The sequence below is a fragment of the Calonectris borealis genome, unplaced genomic scaffold (genome assembly GCF_964195595.1).
Source record: "Calonectris borealis unplaced genomic scaffold, bCalBor7.hap1.2 HAP1_SCAFFOLD_59, whole genome shotgun sequence".
NCBI classification, from domain to species: Eukaryota; Metazoa; Chordata; class Aves; order Procellariiformes; family Procellariidae; genus Calonectris; species Calonectris borealis.
This window is the reverse complement of record NW_027441465.1, coordinates 878,057-891,700: the sequence shown is the minus strand read 5'-3', so window position 1 is coordinate 891,700 and position 13,644 is coordinate 878,057. Positions and strand designations below refer to the sequence as shown.

General features: G+C 46.4%; 1 long non-coding RNA gene across 1 annotated transcript; it reads right to left on the bottom strand.

The window, feature by feature from the left end:
• Positions 1-1,878: 1,878 nt before the first annotated feature.
• Positions 1,879-6,732, bottom strand: LOC142076530 (uncharacterized). Its single transcript, XR_012671204.1, has 3 exons — positions 6,427-6,732; positions 2,115-2,631; positions 1,879-1,999 (listed from the first exon to the last, which is right to left on the bottom strand). It is a non-coding gene; the product is annotated as an uncharacterized LOC142076530 (long non-coding RNA).
• Positions 6,733-13,644: the final 6,912 nt, after the last annotated feature.

Genomic DNA, 13,644 nt, shown 5'->3' with positions numbered 1-13,644 from the left:
CCGAATTGGTATCAATTTCGGATCTTCTTTTGTTTTTATTATTATACTTCAGATATCTGCATTGCTTGTATAACCGAAACAAGGTATTAAACATGGAATTTTTAACAATCCTCCACATATCCCCAATACAACTATTCCAAACTGGGACATGTGCAATTTTCTTCATTTCTTTTACAAGCTCATTTGCAGCTTTTCCCTCATCATCAATTTCTAAAGAACAGCTACACCACCTGGACGCTCACAAGTCTATGGGGCCGGATGGGATCCACCCGAGGGTACTGAGGGAGCTGGCGGAGGAGCTTGCCGAGCCGCTCTCCATCATTTACCAGCAGTCCTGGTTAACTGGGGAGGTCCCGGATGACTGGAGGCTCGCCAGTGTGACGCCCATCTATAAGAAGGGCCGGAAGGAGGATCCAGGGAATTACAGGCCGGTCAGCCTGACCTCGGTGCCGGGGAAGATCATGGAGTGGTTGGTTTTCAGGGCGCTCACGAGCCACGTCCGGGACAACCAGGGGATCAGGCCCAGCCAGCACGGGTTCATGGAAGGCAGGTCCTGCTTGACCAACCTGATCTCCTTCTATGACCAGGTGACCCGCCTTGTGGATGAGGGAAAGGCTGTGGATGTGGTCTACCTGGACTTCAGTAAAGCCTTTGACGCTGTCTCCCACAGCATTCTCCTAGAGAAGCTGGCGGCTCACGGCCTAGACAGCTACACTCTTCGCTGGGTAAAAAACTGGCTGGACAGCCAAGCCCAGAGAGTTGTGGTCAACGGAGTTAAATCCAGTTGGCGGCCGGTCACGAGCGGTGTTCCCCAGGGCTCAGTACTGGGGCCGGTCTTGTTCAATATCTTTATCAACGATCTGGACGAGGGGATCGAGTGCTCCCTCAGTAAGTTTGCAGATGACACCAGGCTGGATGGGAGTGTTGATCTGCTGGAGGGTAGGAAGGCTCTGCAGAGGGACCTGGACAGGCTGGATCGATGGGCCGAGGCCAACTGTATGAGGTTCAACAAGGCCAAGTGCTGGGTCCTGCACTTGGGCCACAACAACCCCAGGCAACGCTACAGGCTTGGGGAAGAGTGGCTGGAAAGCTGCCCGGAGGAAAAGGACCTGGGGGTGCTGGTTGACAGCCGGCTGAACATGAGCCGGCAGTGTGCCCAGGTGGCCAAGAAGGCCAACGGCATCCTGGCCTGTATCAGGAATAGTGTGGCCAGCAGGAGCAGGGGGGTGATCGTGCCCCTGTACTCGGCACTGGTGAGGCCGCACCTCGAATCCTGTGTTCAGTTCTGGGCCCCTCACGACAAGAAGGACATGGAGGTGCTGGAGCGTGTCCAGAGGAGGGCAACGAAGCTGGTGAAGGGTCTGGAGCACAAGTCTGATGAGGAGCGGCTGAGGGAACTGGGGTGGTTTAGTCTGGAGAAGAGGAGGCTGAGGGGAGACCTCATCGCGCTCTACAACTACCTGAAAGGAGGTTGTAGCGAGGTGGCTGTTGGTCTCTTCTCCCAAGTAACTAGCGATAGGACGAGAGGAAATGGCCTCAAGTTGCGCCAGGGGAGGTTTAGATTGGACATTAGGAAAAATTTCTTTACTGAAAGAGTGGTCAGGCCTTGGAACAGGCTGCCCAGGGAAGCGGTAGAGTCCCCATCCCTGGAAGTATTTAAAAGACGTGTAGATGAGGCCCTTAGGGACATGGTGTAGTGGGCATGGTGTGTTGGATTGACGGTTGGACACGATGATCTCAGAGGTCTTTTCCAACCTTACTGATTCTATGATTCTATGATTCTAAGATTAAATTTTCCACAAACACCCCCTTCTTGTGCTAGCAAATAACCCAAAGCTAAGCAATTCTGATACAAAGCAGTTTTTACAATTAATCCAAGTGCATACAAATAGATTTTTAGCAACTGTGGGAATTTCATATTTCACTCCTGTTTCTATTTCATGATAAATTGAGTTCACCGATTCCTTTGCCTTTTCTTTTATTTCAATATTAATGCGGGCTGTACAATTAGAAAAGGCTGGCTGTGTTTCCATTTTTGCTTCCTTTACACTTCTGAGGTAAACCCCAACTGGATTCTGTACTCCAGCAGACACAACCCCACCCGTTTTTTTCACAAAAATCGTAGCAATACGGTGTCTCCTTAGTTCTGGGACATCAGTTGTTTGCCGTAGTCAGGGTCAAGGAACTCACCCCAAGTAGGACTAGAAGAGGTCCGGTAAGGGTCATAGTGATGGCAGTCACAGCCCAAAGGGGTTGCAGCCCTTGGCAGACTTTTTCAAGCCACTGCACTAGTTTCCTATCGGGTCTTGCCCTCTTCTTTAATCTTAAGGGGTGGCCTCTTCCAATTTGTATGCTATGTCCCAAAAATGTGGTGTATTCTGTGGATAGCCTATTGTTATCCCTAGGGGATAATGCTTAACTGCTCCCTGTTATTTCACCAATTTTTACAGGAGTAGTCACAATAAAATTCCCACAGCAACTTAGCTTATACTCTTTGATTAAGGCCTCTTCAAGTTTGTCTGACGGTTAGCTTAGTTTCTCCGGGTGCAGATGTGACTCTCCACTCCTTCACTGGACTCTTTACTCGCGACACGTGTGTCCATCCTTTTTCGGCAGTTCTCACAGCTGTTTCTGTAGATAATAAAACACGAAAAGGTCCTTCCCAGAGGGGAGATAAGTTTCCTTCTTTCCATGTTTTTATTAGAACTTTATCTCCTGGTTCCAACTGATGAATTGCAAATCCTAAAGGTGGTGTTTGGGCCACCATCCCAATCTCTCTTAATTCTTTTAATCTTTTTCCAATGGTAATTATATATTTTTGGATACTATGATTCTCAATTACATTGTTCCCCAAAGGCATTCCTTGAAAATAAGGCATGCCATATAACATTTCATATGGCGATAATCCAGTCTCACTACGTGGTTTAGTTCTTATGTTTAAAAGTGCCAATGGTAAGCATTTGGTCCAGGGCATTTGTGTCTCAATCATCAATTTAGCTAATTGTTGTTTTATCGTTTGATTCATTCTTTCTGCCTTCCCCGAGCTTTGTGGGTGCCACGGAGTGTGGTATTCCCACTGAATACCTAATGATTGACATAATAGTTTTATTATTTTAGAAGTGAAATGTGTGCCCTGGTCAGAATCAATGTACTGGATTATCCCATATCTAGGTATCAAATGTTCCAATAAAATTTTTACCACCATCTGTGCCGTAGCTCGTGCTACAGGGTAAGCTTCTACCCATTGTGTTAAATGATCATCTATTACCAATATATATTTTATCCTCCCTACCTTAGGCAATTCAGTAAAATCGACTTGTACTTTCTCGAAAGGTCTGTACGCTGTTTTTCTCCCTCCCGTGGCCACTTGTCGAAACACTTTTTTATTTACCTTTTGACAAGGTAAGCAACCTTGTGTAATTTGCTTTGCTATTTCAAAAAGACAGCCAAATTGTTTAAGGAAATGATCACTTAATGCCTTTGTACCCCAATGTGTTTGCGCATGCAAACGTTCCAATATTTGCCTGGCGTAGGCTTTTGGCAACATTTCTCGCCCATCGGGCAGTGTCCATTTTCCTTGTTCTAATTTAGCTCCTATTTTCTCCAATTTTGTTTGTTCTTCAGGGGTAAACGTCTTCTCTCTTTCCTCTCACCCTTCTTCGCTGGTGTCCTCCTTTGTTTGTACTGCATTAATTTTAGCAACTTCAGTCCTCAGGGCTGCTTCCTGGGCCTCTTTATCTGCTAAGTTATTTCCTCTGGTTCGGTAATCTAATGCCTTTTGGTGTCCCCTCACATGTACTACTGCTATCTCCTTTGGTTCTCTTAATGCCTTTAAAATTTTTACTATTAATTCTTGATGTATTAGATTCCTCCCTTGAGTATTAATCAAACCTCTTTCTTGCCAAATTTTTCCAAAAGTGTGGACCACCCCATAGGCGTATTTAGAATCCGTAAATATAGTCCCGCTTTTTCCTTTTAATAATTCCAGGGCCCTACATAGGCCATACAGCTCACAAGCCTGAGCTGACCATGATGGACTCAGAGGTCCTGATTCCACAAGTTCTAAGTCCCTATTGATTATTGCATATCCCGATTTTCTCTTCCCTTCCACCACTCGGGAGGAGCCGTCTATAAACAGCGCTTCTCCATTTTCCAACTCAGATTCTCTTAAATCTGGCCTCACCTTAGTCTGGGTCTCAATTACCTCTAAACAGTTATGTTGTAATTCCTCCGATGGTTCTCCAAACAAAAATTGTGCTGGACTCTGAGCAGAAGTCACCCTCAGTTCTAAGTCAGGGGAGTCTATTAGTATTGCTTCGTACTTTAGGATCCGGCTGTCTGTTAACCATTTTTCTGATTTCTGTTGTAAAACATTTCTGACATTGTGTGGGGTATACACCTTTAAAGGAGCACTAAAGGTAATTTTCCTAACTTCCTCTATTAATAATGCTGTAGCAACCAAAGCTTGGAGACAAGCAGGCCATCCTCTGCTTACTGGATCAAGTAACTTAGAACAATACCCCACGGGTTTTTTGATTCCTGCCCAGTCTTGAGTAAGAACTCCCTATGCTGTCTGGCTTGATGTATTCACAAAGAGAGAGAAAGGTTTTTCCAGATCTGGGAGGCTCAATACAGGTGCTTGGATTAATGCCGTTTTTACTTCCTCGAATCTCTGATCCTCTTCAGTAAACCACTTGAGTTGGTTATTAGTTAATTTTTCATATAGGAATTTTACCTTTTCACTATAGTTTTCAAGGCATGGTCTACAATATCCTAATAATCCCAATATTTGCCTGATTTCCTTTTTAGTTTGTGGGGGTCTTAAGGATAGAATCCCAGATACCCTGTCAGGATCTAACTTCTTCCTTCCCTTACTCAGCCAATGTCCTAAGTATTTTACTTCCTGTTCTACAAACTGTAGTTTTGATCGGGACACCTTTAATCCCTTTTCCCCTAGAAAATTTAACAATTTAATGGTGGCTTTTTGGGTCCCCTCTTCAGTTTCTCCTGCTACTAGTAAATCGTCCACATATTGCAATAATTTTACCTCCTTGGGTATTGTGAAATCCTGTGAGATTTTCTCTAAAGTTTGTCCAAATAGATTTGGTGACGCCGTAAACCCCTGTGGTAACACCGTCCATCTTAATTGCTGTTTTCGTCCCGTGCCGGGGTCCTCCCACTCAAAGGCAATAAAGTATCAGGATTTGCCACCACAGGGAATTTAGTGATTGTTCGCTGATTTTCAGCTCTTAAATCCTGCACCATCCTGTATGACCCGTCCGGTTTCTTTACGGGGAGAATGGGCGTGTTATGAGGTGACATACGTGGTTAGCGCCCTGCCGGACGACGCCCCGCTGTGCGCCCCCGCCGCTCCCCGGCACGGCAGCCCGCCTCGCCGCACTTCGCTACCGGCGCGGCCGCAAACCCGCGCGGAGGCGAGAGGACGCGGGGCTGGCCCGCGGCTGCGGCTGGGGACCCGCTCCGCTCCCCTTCTACCGAAGCGCCCGAGTTTCGGCAGGAGCCGCCGCCGCCCCGCGGCAGGTGCAGCCGGCGGAGGCAGCGCCCCGCTCCCGCCAGCGGCGCGGCCCCAGCCCGCCCGCTGGCAGCGCCTGTGGGCGCGGGTCCCGGCGCCGCTCGCTCGCTCGCTCAGGGACCTCTCACGCCTCCCTCGGCCCCGCTCCCGCCCGGCCGCCCCGCGGGAGCCGCCGTCAGACCGGACAAACGGGTTCCCCCAGTTCGCCGGCCGGCCCCGCCGCGCAGGAGGAGGGGAGGGGCCGCGCCGGCCCCGGACTTGTCCCTGATCAGCTCCCCGTTCCGGCACGGCCGTTCCCCCCACCCGCCGGCGATGGAAAATTCTGATCCATAATCCTGCATAATCACTTTCCTCCTGACTAAAAGGTTCCTTTGAATTAACATCTATATTTAAGGCCTGGCAAATCCAGTCTTCAAAAGATCCAAAAACAGGCCAAAAGACATGTGGTCTTAAAGGCTTCTTCGGCCATTCAACCATGCGATATTGAACCAATTTTAATTTACTTTTTCCTTTTCTGGGGCCCCTTTCATTCCAATTTCTAATCTTTATTCCTAATGGACTTTCTGATGGTATGTCTGGTAATTTGCTCCCTTTCTTCTGGTCCTGGGCCTTCGATTTTGTCTGACTCATCTAGGAATTTTACTGTGGCAATTCCTACAGCCCTTGGTTACCAGTAAGAGTGTCTTGCAGGGGGTTTAGGACCTATCACCCACCCACGAATCCTATAGGAATCGCTTCGGTCCTTCACCGGCCAAGTCCCTCGCGGGAGATTGGAACCGCAGTTAGAAGACCTCCACAATCGCTTCGGAACTAGGTTCCGTCTCAGTCACACTCTTACACACACAGGCAACCGAATCCCACCCAACCGAACGGTATACGCCTTAAATACTCACGACTCCGTCGTCTTCGTTCAGATCTTTGCGCGCAGAATTACGGGCACAATAAACTACTGCAGCCGGCAAGGGAGCTCATAAAAATCAAATTTATTGGCCAATAAATAAAAATCAAATTCTTTGCTTGCACCTATTCAGGTTCAGGATGGTGTCAGTCCTGACCCGACCCGATCAGGCGCCACCAAATGGTGGGGCGCCCCTCCTAGATCAAGTCAGAATTCAGGAACTAAGACCATCCCGGACGAGCCCCCAGTTGTGATAAATGATTTAGTCCCAAACAGGATTCCAATTTAAGTTTACAATTTATTAAACGAATAGAGGTAAGCAAACAGCGCTGGGTGCGTCGGGAGTCTCTGCTCTGCCACGATGCACACCGTACAGTTCCCGCCTTCGGTTTATATCCCACCTGCTAATACATATTCATAACTATTCCACGAATAGCGTATCTTCTTCGGCGCATGCCCTCTTGCCTATCACTACGCAGTTAGCAACAAAACCGGTTTAAGCTGGTATTCCAGAATGTTTGTTAGGTGGCTTTTGCAAGAGGCAAGAACAAAAGTTGAAACTTAATTTCAAAGATTGGGTTCCTCCACCCAACCAACCAGGACGCAGAGCCCCCGCAGACACACCCACCAAGGCACCAGCAGGACAGTCCGTCTGGAACAGACCCGAGGACTTGAACTACCTTCTTTTTAAGGCAACCACTAGCCTGCGGCTATACAAGAACCATCAGAATGGTTGAAGATTACATGTACAGAGAGGGTCACACTTCACCATGCGGCCCTAGCATTGTTCCATATTGACACGAATCAAGTGAACACATTTCACAGGTCCTTTCCTTCGGCCTGACGGTGGCATTCGTCCCGCTCCTACCCTGTACCACCTTCCTCCTCCTCTTCCTCTTGGTCCTGCTCCTGCTGACTTGCGGAAAACAGACTCCACAATCTGTGAGATTGTAAAGTAGGTATGTTTATTCAGCGCTGGGCGGCACGGGGGGTAACCCCACCAAAGTCGTGCGCGCCTCAACACGGTACTTGCCAGAAATATATACAGCGAAATGTTGCATATACATAACACGCCTATACATATGCATGACCTATCCCCGCTTTGTATTAAAATAAGCTTCAAGACATTATTTCCATGAGCCCCTCCTATCTACGCTTGCGCATTGCCTCCTGGTGGTGGTCGTCGGGGGTCGTGGGGATGAAGGTTAGTGGTTCCCCTTCGTCACCGCTAATAACCCCCGTCTTTGCGCAGACTCAGTTGTTCCTTGGCCTTTACCCAAATCACAGGGTTGGTTTCAACTGGCTTCGAACAAACTCCTGGTTCTTATCAGGAACTGCTGTTGCGATTCCTCCGCTGAGCCTTACAAAAATGTTGCAACTAATGTACTAAATCATTCTGCCCATAGTTTCAATTCTTTAATCACTCATCCCTTCTCGTTCACCCTTTCATTCCCCCCTTTTCTGAAGAGTTAGTAAATTCTTTTACTATGTTCGGTTTAACATAATGTTTCTTTACCTAGTGTCTTTTCGAAATATTTATTGGACTCAAGTCTACGTCGCAGTTGATTTTTCTTCCATTCACTGTAAGAGTCTCCTGTGTTTTTGAAACACCATAGACTACATCGAACCGTAATACAGAGAGCTATAAACATAACAATAATAATTATTATTATAATAAACAGTTGTCTAAGCCATGTTAAATTCGGTAACCAGGAGGTAAGTTTCTCCCATAGTTCCTGAAGGCCCCAAGATGTATCATCTCTAGTTACTTCATGGAAAAGTTTAGCTTGCTTCCAAATTTGAGATAGGTCCTTTTCCACTTGTCGCTCATGATTGATACATCTACAACATCGCTCTCCTATAACCGTACACAACCCTCCTTGCTGAGCGAACAACATATCCAAACGCAACCTATTTTGGAGAGTTACCTTACTCAGGGAGGAAACCTCTTCCTGGAGGGCTTTGATAGCTTCAGCGGTGCTATTACTTAAAATTTCTAGAGCGGCCGACATATTTACTAAAGCCTTCTCTAATTCACTTACTCCTAACCAGGGGAGAAACCACCTAGCAAAACTATGGAATCCAGTATTTCTTTCTATTAATGGATTAGCATTCCGTTTTCCTCTAAATTGTTTCCTATAGGTTCGTAACAGTCCATTTGATCCCACCCAATCTGTAAAGTTTCGTTTCGTTTCAATATCTGGTATTATAGTTCCCATAGCACATTTACCTGCCCATCCCAGAGGCAATACTTTATATCCCTTGGATCCACAAATCCAGTACCACCCTCGTCCAACTGGGGTGGGCCAGCCTTTGGGAGTAGTATTATTTCTTCGTCTAGTTTGTTTGCTGGCCCACATATTTGCACTTCCATAACTAATATACGAGGTGCAATTGGGATAATCTCTTACAAATTTCAAATTTTCACACTCTTTACTCGTACGATTTCCCCCTATATTGCTCTCCATTCCTGTAATATTCTCTGTTCGGCACCTCTGAACACAAGGCACTCCTTGGGTATCGTTCCACAATGAGCTTAAATCAATCATCCAATTTAGATTCTCTTGTCCAACGTCTATGTATTCTTTAAGGGACATGTTCTGAAATGCCTTGGTTATTCTAGAATCATTTGAGAAAATTGTGGCAATTACTGGATGACCACTACCTAGACTCTTTGGCAGGTGTGAACACATCCAGCAATTAGTCCAATTCATAACTCCAGCGATTTTATTATGGAGCTGTAAAAAGGTATTACTTTCCCACGTATAAACTGTTCTTGCCCATAGTCCTATTATACCTACGATGAATACCCATGAATACCCATTTTTTGTTGAAAGCCTAATTTTAGGGGCCCAGTTGGCGTTGATTTCCATAGTGACCGAGGGGCCTTTTTCACTCTGGTATGATGGATCCAGGCGCTCTGTTCTTCAATCTTGATTGCCGTGAAGGAGGTAAGGAGTACCTGGAATGGTCCTTCCCACTGTGGCTCCAAAGTCTTTTCTGTAAGAGACTTTATATACACATAGTTCCCAGGTTGTATGTTATGTACAGGCCCATCCAAACCCCTACTTCGAGTCCCAACCACATGCTTCTCAATTTTACTGAGTTGTTTGCCTAATGCCACCATATAGGAGGTCATGATTTCATCCCCAACTTGTGTAGACATCCCTTTCTGTATTCTATAGGGTCGTCCGTACAAGATTTCAAAAGGGCTCAGTCCTTCTCTTGCTCTTGGCCTAGTTCGTATGCGCAAAAGAGCCAAAGGAAGAGACTGAGGCCAGGCCAGGTTAGTTTCCCGTCCCAATTTGACAATCTGCTGTTTGATTAAGCGGTTCATTTTTTCTACTTGCCCACTTGACTGAGGGTGATATGGGGTATGAAGCTGCCAATCTATGCCCAAATAACGGCTAATTTGTTGTACTACTTTTGAGATGAAATGTGGTCCTCTGTCAGAAGATATGGTTGCTGGAACCCCAAAACGTGGTATCATTTCTTGTATTCATGTTCTAGTTCCCTCCCGAGCCTTGGCTGTTCTGGTAGGGAATGCCTCTGGCCAACCTGAAAAGGTATCAGTCAGCACCAATAAATATCGATACCCCCCTTTTCTTGGGAGTTCTGAAAAGTCGATCTGCCATTGTTGTCCAGGCCCGTTGCCTTTCCCAATTTGGCCCATTTCTGGTTTGGGCGTATTCTTGGGATTAATCTGGAGGCAAAGATCGCACTGTTGAGTTACTTGTCTCACAGTGGTGTATAGATTTCTGGCTACGATCTCTCTAATTAGGTGTTTATATAAGGCTTCTGCCTCCCAATGTCTCTTCTTATGTTCCTCCCTTATCAGAGACCATGTTAGATAGGAGGGAATGATCAGTTTCCCTTGTGGGGTGAGAGCCCACCCCTCTTTATTATATGTCCCTTCTAAATCTGTAATAAGCTTTTGATCTTCTTTTGTATATTCTGGCTTACCTTCTAGGGAGATTCACCCGTCAGGGACTAAAGCTCCTTCTGTTTTTACCTTTGCTTTGGCTGCCTGTTTTGCCTCTCTGTCCGCCAGCTCATTTCCTCTTTCCAACTCCGAATTCACTTTCTGGTGCGCTTTAATGTGCATGATCGCCACTTTCTCAGGGAGTTGGACTGCCTCCAACAGTTCCAGGATCTCCTCTGCATGTTTGATGTTTTTACCTTGTGTGTTCAGTAATCCTCTCTCCTTCCAGATTGCTCCATGCGCATGTACAACTCCAAAGGCGTACTTCGAGTCTGTGGAGATATTCACAGCTTTGCCTCGGGCCAATTCCAAGGCGCGAGTTAGAGCAATTATTTCTGCCTTCTGTGCAGAGGTATTCATGGGCAAAGGCCTTGACTCTATTACTTCCTGACTGGTGGTAATGGCATATCCGGCATGCCTTTTACCACTTAGGACATAGCTGCTTCCATCCGTGAACCAGTTTTCCGTGTTTTCCATAGGACTGTCTCTCAGGTCCAAACGGCTCGAATATGTTGCTTCTATGGTTTCCAGACAGTCATGATGCACTGGTTCTCCTGTGTTTTTACTGAGGAAAGAGGCTGGATTGACAATGTCAGTGACTACAATCTCCACATCATCTTGTTCTACCATTATAGCCTGGTATTTCAAGAATCTTTGTGGGGAAAGCCAGTGTCCACCTTTCGCTTCTAGTACTGCAGATACTGTATGGGACACCAACACAGTCATTTTCTGGCCCAGGGTGAATTTTCGGGCTTCCTGGATGTTTAGTACTACGGCCGCGATTGCTCGCAAGCATCCCGGCCAACCCTTTGCAGTTGCATCCAATTGTTTGGAAAGGTAGGCAACTGCTCGTCGATACGGGCCCAGATCTTGAGCTAATATTCCTAGGGCAATGCCCTGCTTCTCGTGGGAAAAAGGGAAAAATGGCTTACTTGCATCTGGGAGTCCCAAGGCTGGGGCCGACATCAGGGCCTTTTTTAGCAGCTCAAAGGCCCGTATGGTCTCTTTGTTCCATTTAAGGGGCTTCTGCTCAGTGGTTGTTAGTGTATACAGGGGTTTAACAAGCAGTCCATAGTTGTAGATCCACAGTCGGCACCACCCAGTCATCCCCAGGGAAGTTCGTAACTCCTTCACCGTTTGCGGTCTCGGAGTTTGGCATATTATTTCTTTTCGGGCCTGTCCCAAAGTCCTTTGTCCAGCACTGATTTCATAGCCCAAATAAATCACCTTGCGCTGTATTACTTGGGCTTTCTTCTTAGATACCCGGCACCCTTGGAGCCCCAAGAAATTTAATAGACTCACCGTCCAGGTGATACAATCATTCTCTGTTTCGGTGGCAATCAGGATATCATCCACGTATTGTAGCAGTTTTCCCTTTTCAGACGGGATTTCCCATGATTCCAAGTCCTTTGCAAGCTGATTGCCAAAAACGGTAGGGCTATTTTTGAATCCTTGTGGCAACACCGTCCAGGTGAGTTGAGTCTTGCGACCGGTTTGGGGGTTTTCCCATTCGAATGCAAATATTTTCTGGCTGGCTTTATGGAGAGGGAGGCAAAAGAAGGCATCCTTCAGGTCTAAAACAGTAAACCAAGTCAGCTCAGGCGTTAATACAGTTAACAGAGTATATGGATTAGCCACTACGGGGTAGAGATCCTCAGTTATCTTATTTATAGCCCGTAGGTCCTGGACCACCCGATATGAGCCGTCGGGTTTACGGACAGGCAGTATGGGAGTGTTAAAGTCGGATTCGCATTCCTTTAATAATCCCAGTTGCAAAAATTTTTCTATTATTGGCCGAATTCCCTCCCTGTCCTCCTTCCTTAGGGGATATTGTTTGATTCTTACCGGCTGTCGTCCGTCTTTGAGCTTAACCTCAACAGGTGAAGCATTCTTTGCTTTCCCGGGCACATCGGTGGCCCAATCCCTGGGATATACCTGGTTCATGATTTCTTCGCTGATTTTCCCTTCTGTAGGAACACTAGTTAGGGATAAACTCATTATTTGGATATACTGCTGGTCATTTACCTCCAGAGTAATTTCTCCCTTTTCAAATTTAATTATTGCACCCAATTGTTCCAATAAATCCCTCCCCAAAAGTGCTTTTGGGGAGTTAGGCATGTACAGAAATTTGTGGATGCCCCATTGTTTTCCCAGTTTATATCTCAGAGGTTCACAAAAATATGCCTTTTCACTTTGGCCAGTTGCCCCTTTTACCATGATACAGTCACTTCCCAGGGGCATCAAGGCTTGATTCAAAACCGAATACGTTGCCCCTGTGTCAACCAGAAATTCTACTTTCTTTTGCTCCTTCCCTAGCTGCATTATAACCAGTGGATCCGCTAGGGTAGATTCCCCCGGTTCCCATCAGTCCTTTTTCACATGGGCCACTATCCTCCTCTTCTGATTATTCCACTCCTTTTCCTTCCTTCTCCATTTCTCCGGACATTCATTCTTCCAATGACCAATTCTTTTGCAAAACGCACACTGATCTTTGCCTAGCCGCCTAGGTATCCTTTCTTCCTCTTCCCTAACAGCCGCTATTATTCTCCTCTGCCCTTGCCTATAACCCTCCTCTCTATTGCTAAACACTCTCCACGCTTCATCCAACAATACTTCCAAATTCCTGCTTTCTGTAGTGCGTAATTTCTGGAGCTTACGTCTAACGTCCCCGGTGGACTGACCTAGAAACAAAGAAACTAGCTGTTGTATCCCTACTTCAGACCCAGGGTCCAGTGGCGTATTACGGCGCATTGCATCCCTCAATCGATCCAGGAATTCGGATGGGGACTCAGAGGGACCCTGTTTCACTGCATACAAAACTGACCAGTTTATAGTTTTGGGGATGGCCCTTTCCATTCCTCTTGAGATCCACTCTTGATAGCCTTGTAGTTTTTCTATATCTGCTGATCTATTTGGGTCCCATTTTGGATCCTGGAGGGGGAAAAATTCCTTTACATTCTCTCTCGTGATTTTGTAGTGATCCTCAGCCAAATCTCCTGCTCTTTTTAAAATCAACTGCTTCTCTGTTTCCATCATATATTCTAATAGCAGTTGTATGTCCCTCCAATCAGGGTTGTGCTGTTTTATTATAAACTGAAAATGCTTGGTTACCCCTATCGGATCACTCCTATAATCCTTTGCAACTTTTTTCCATTCCCCTAAGTCAGTAGTGGAAAAAGGTACCTTGATTAGCATTGTCCCACCCTCGGGTCCTACTGCTTCTCGCAGGGG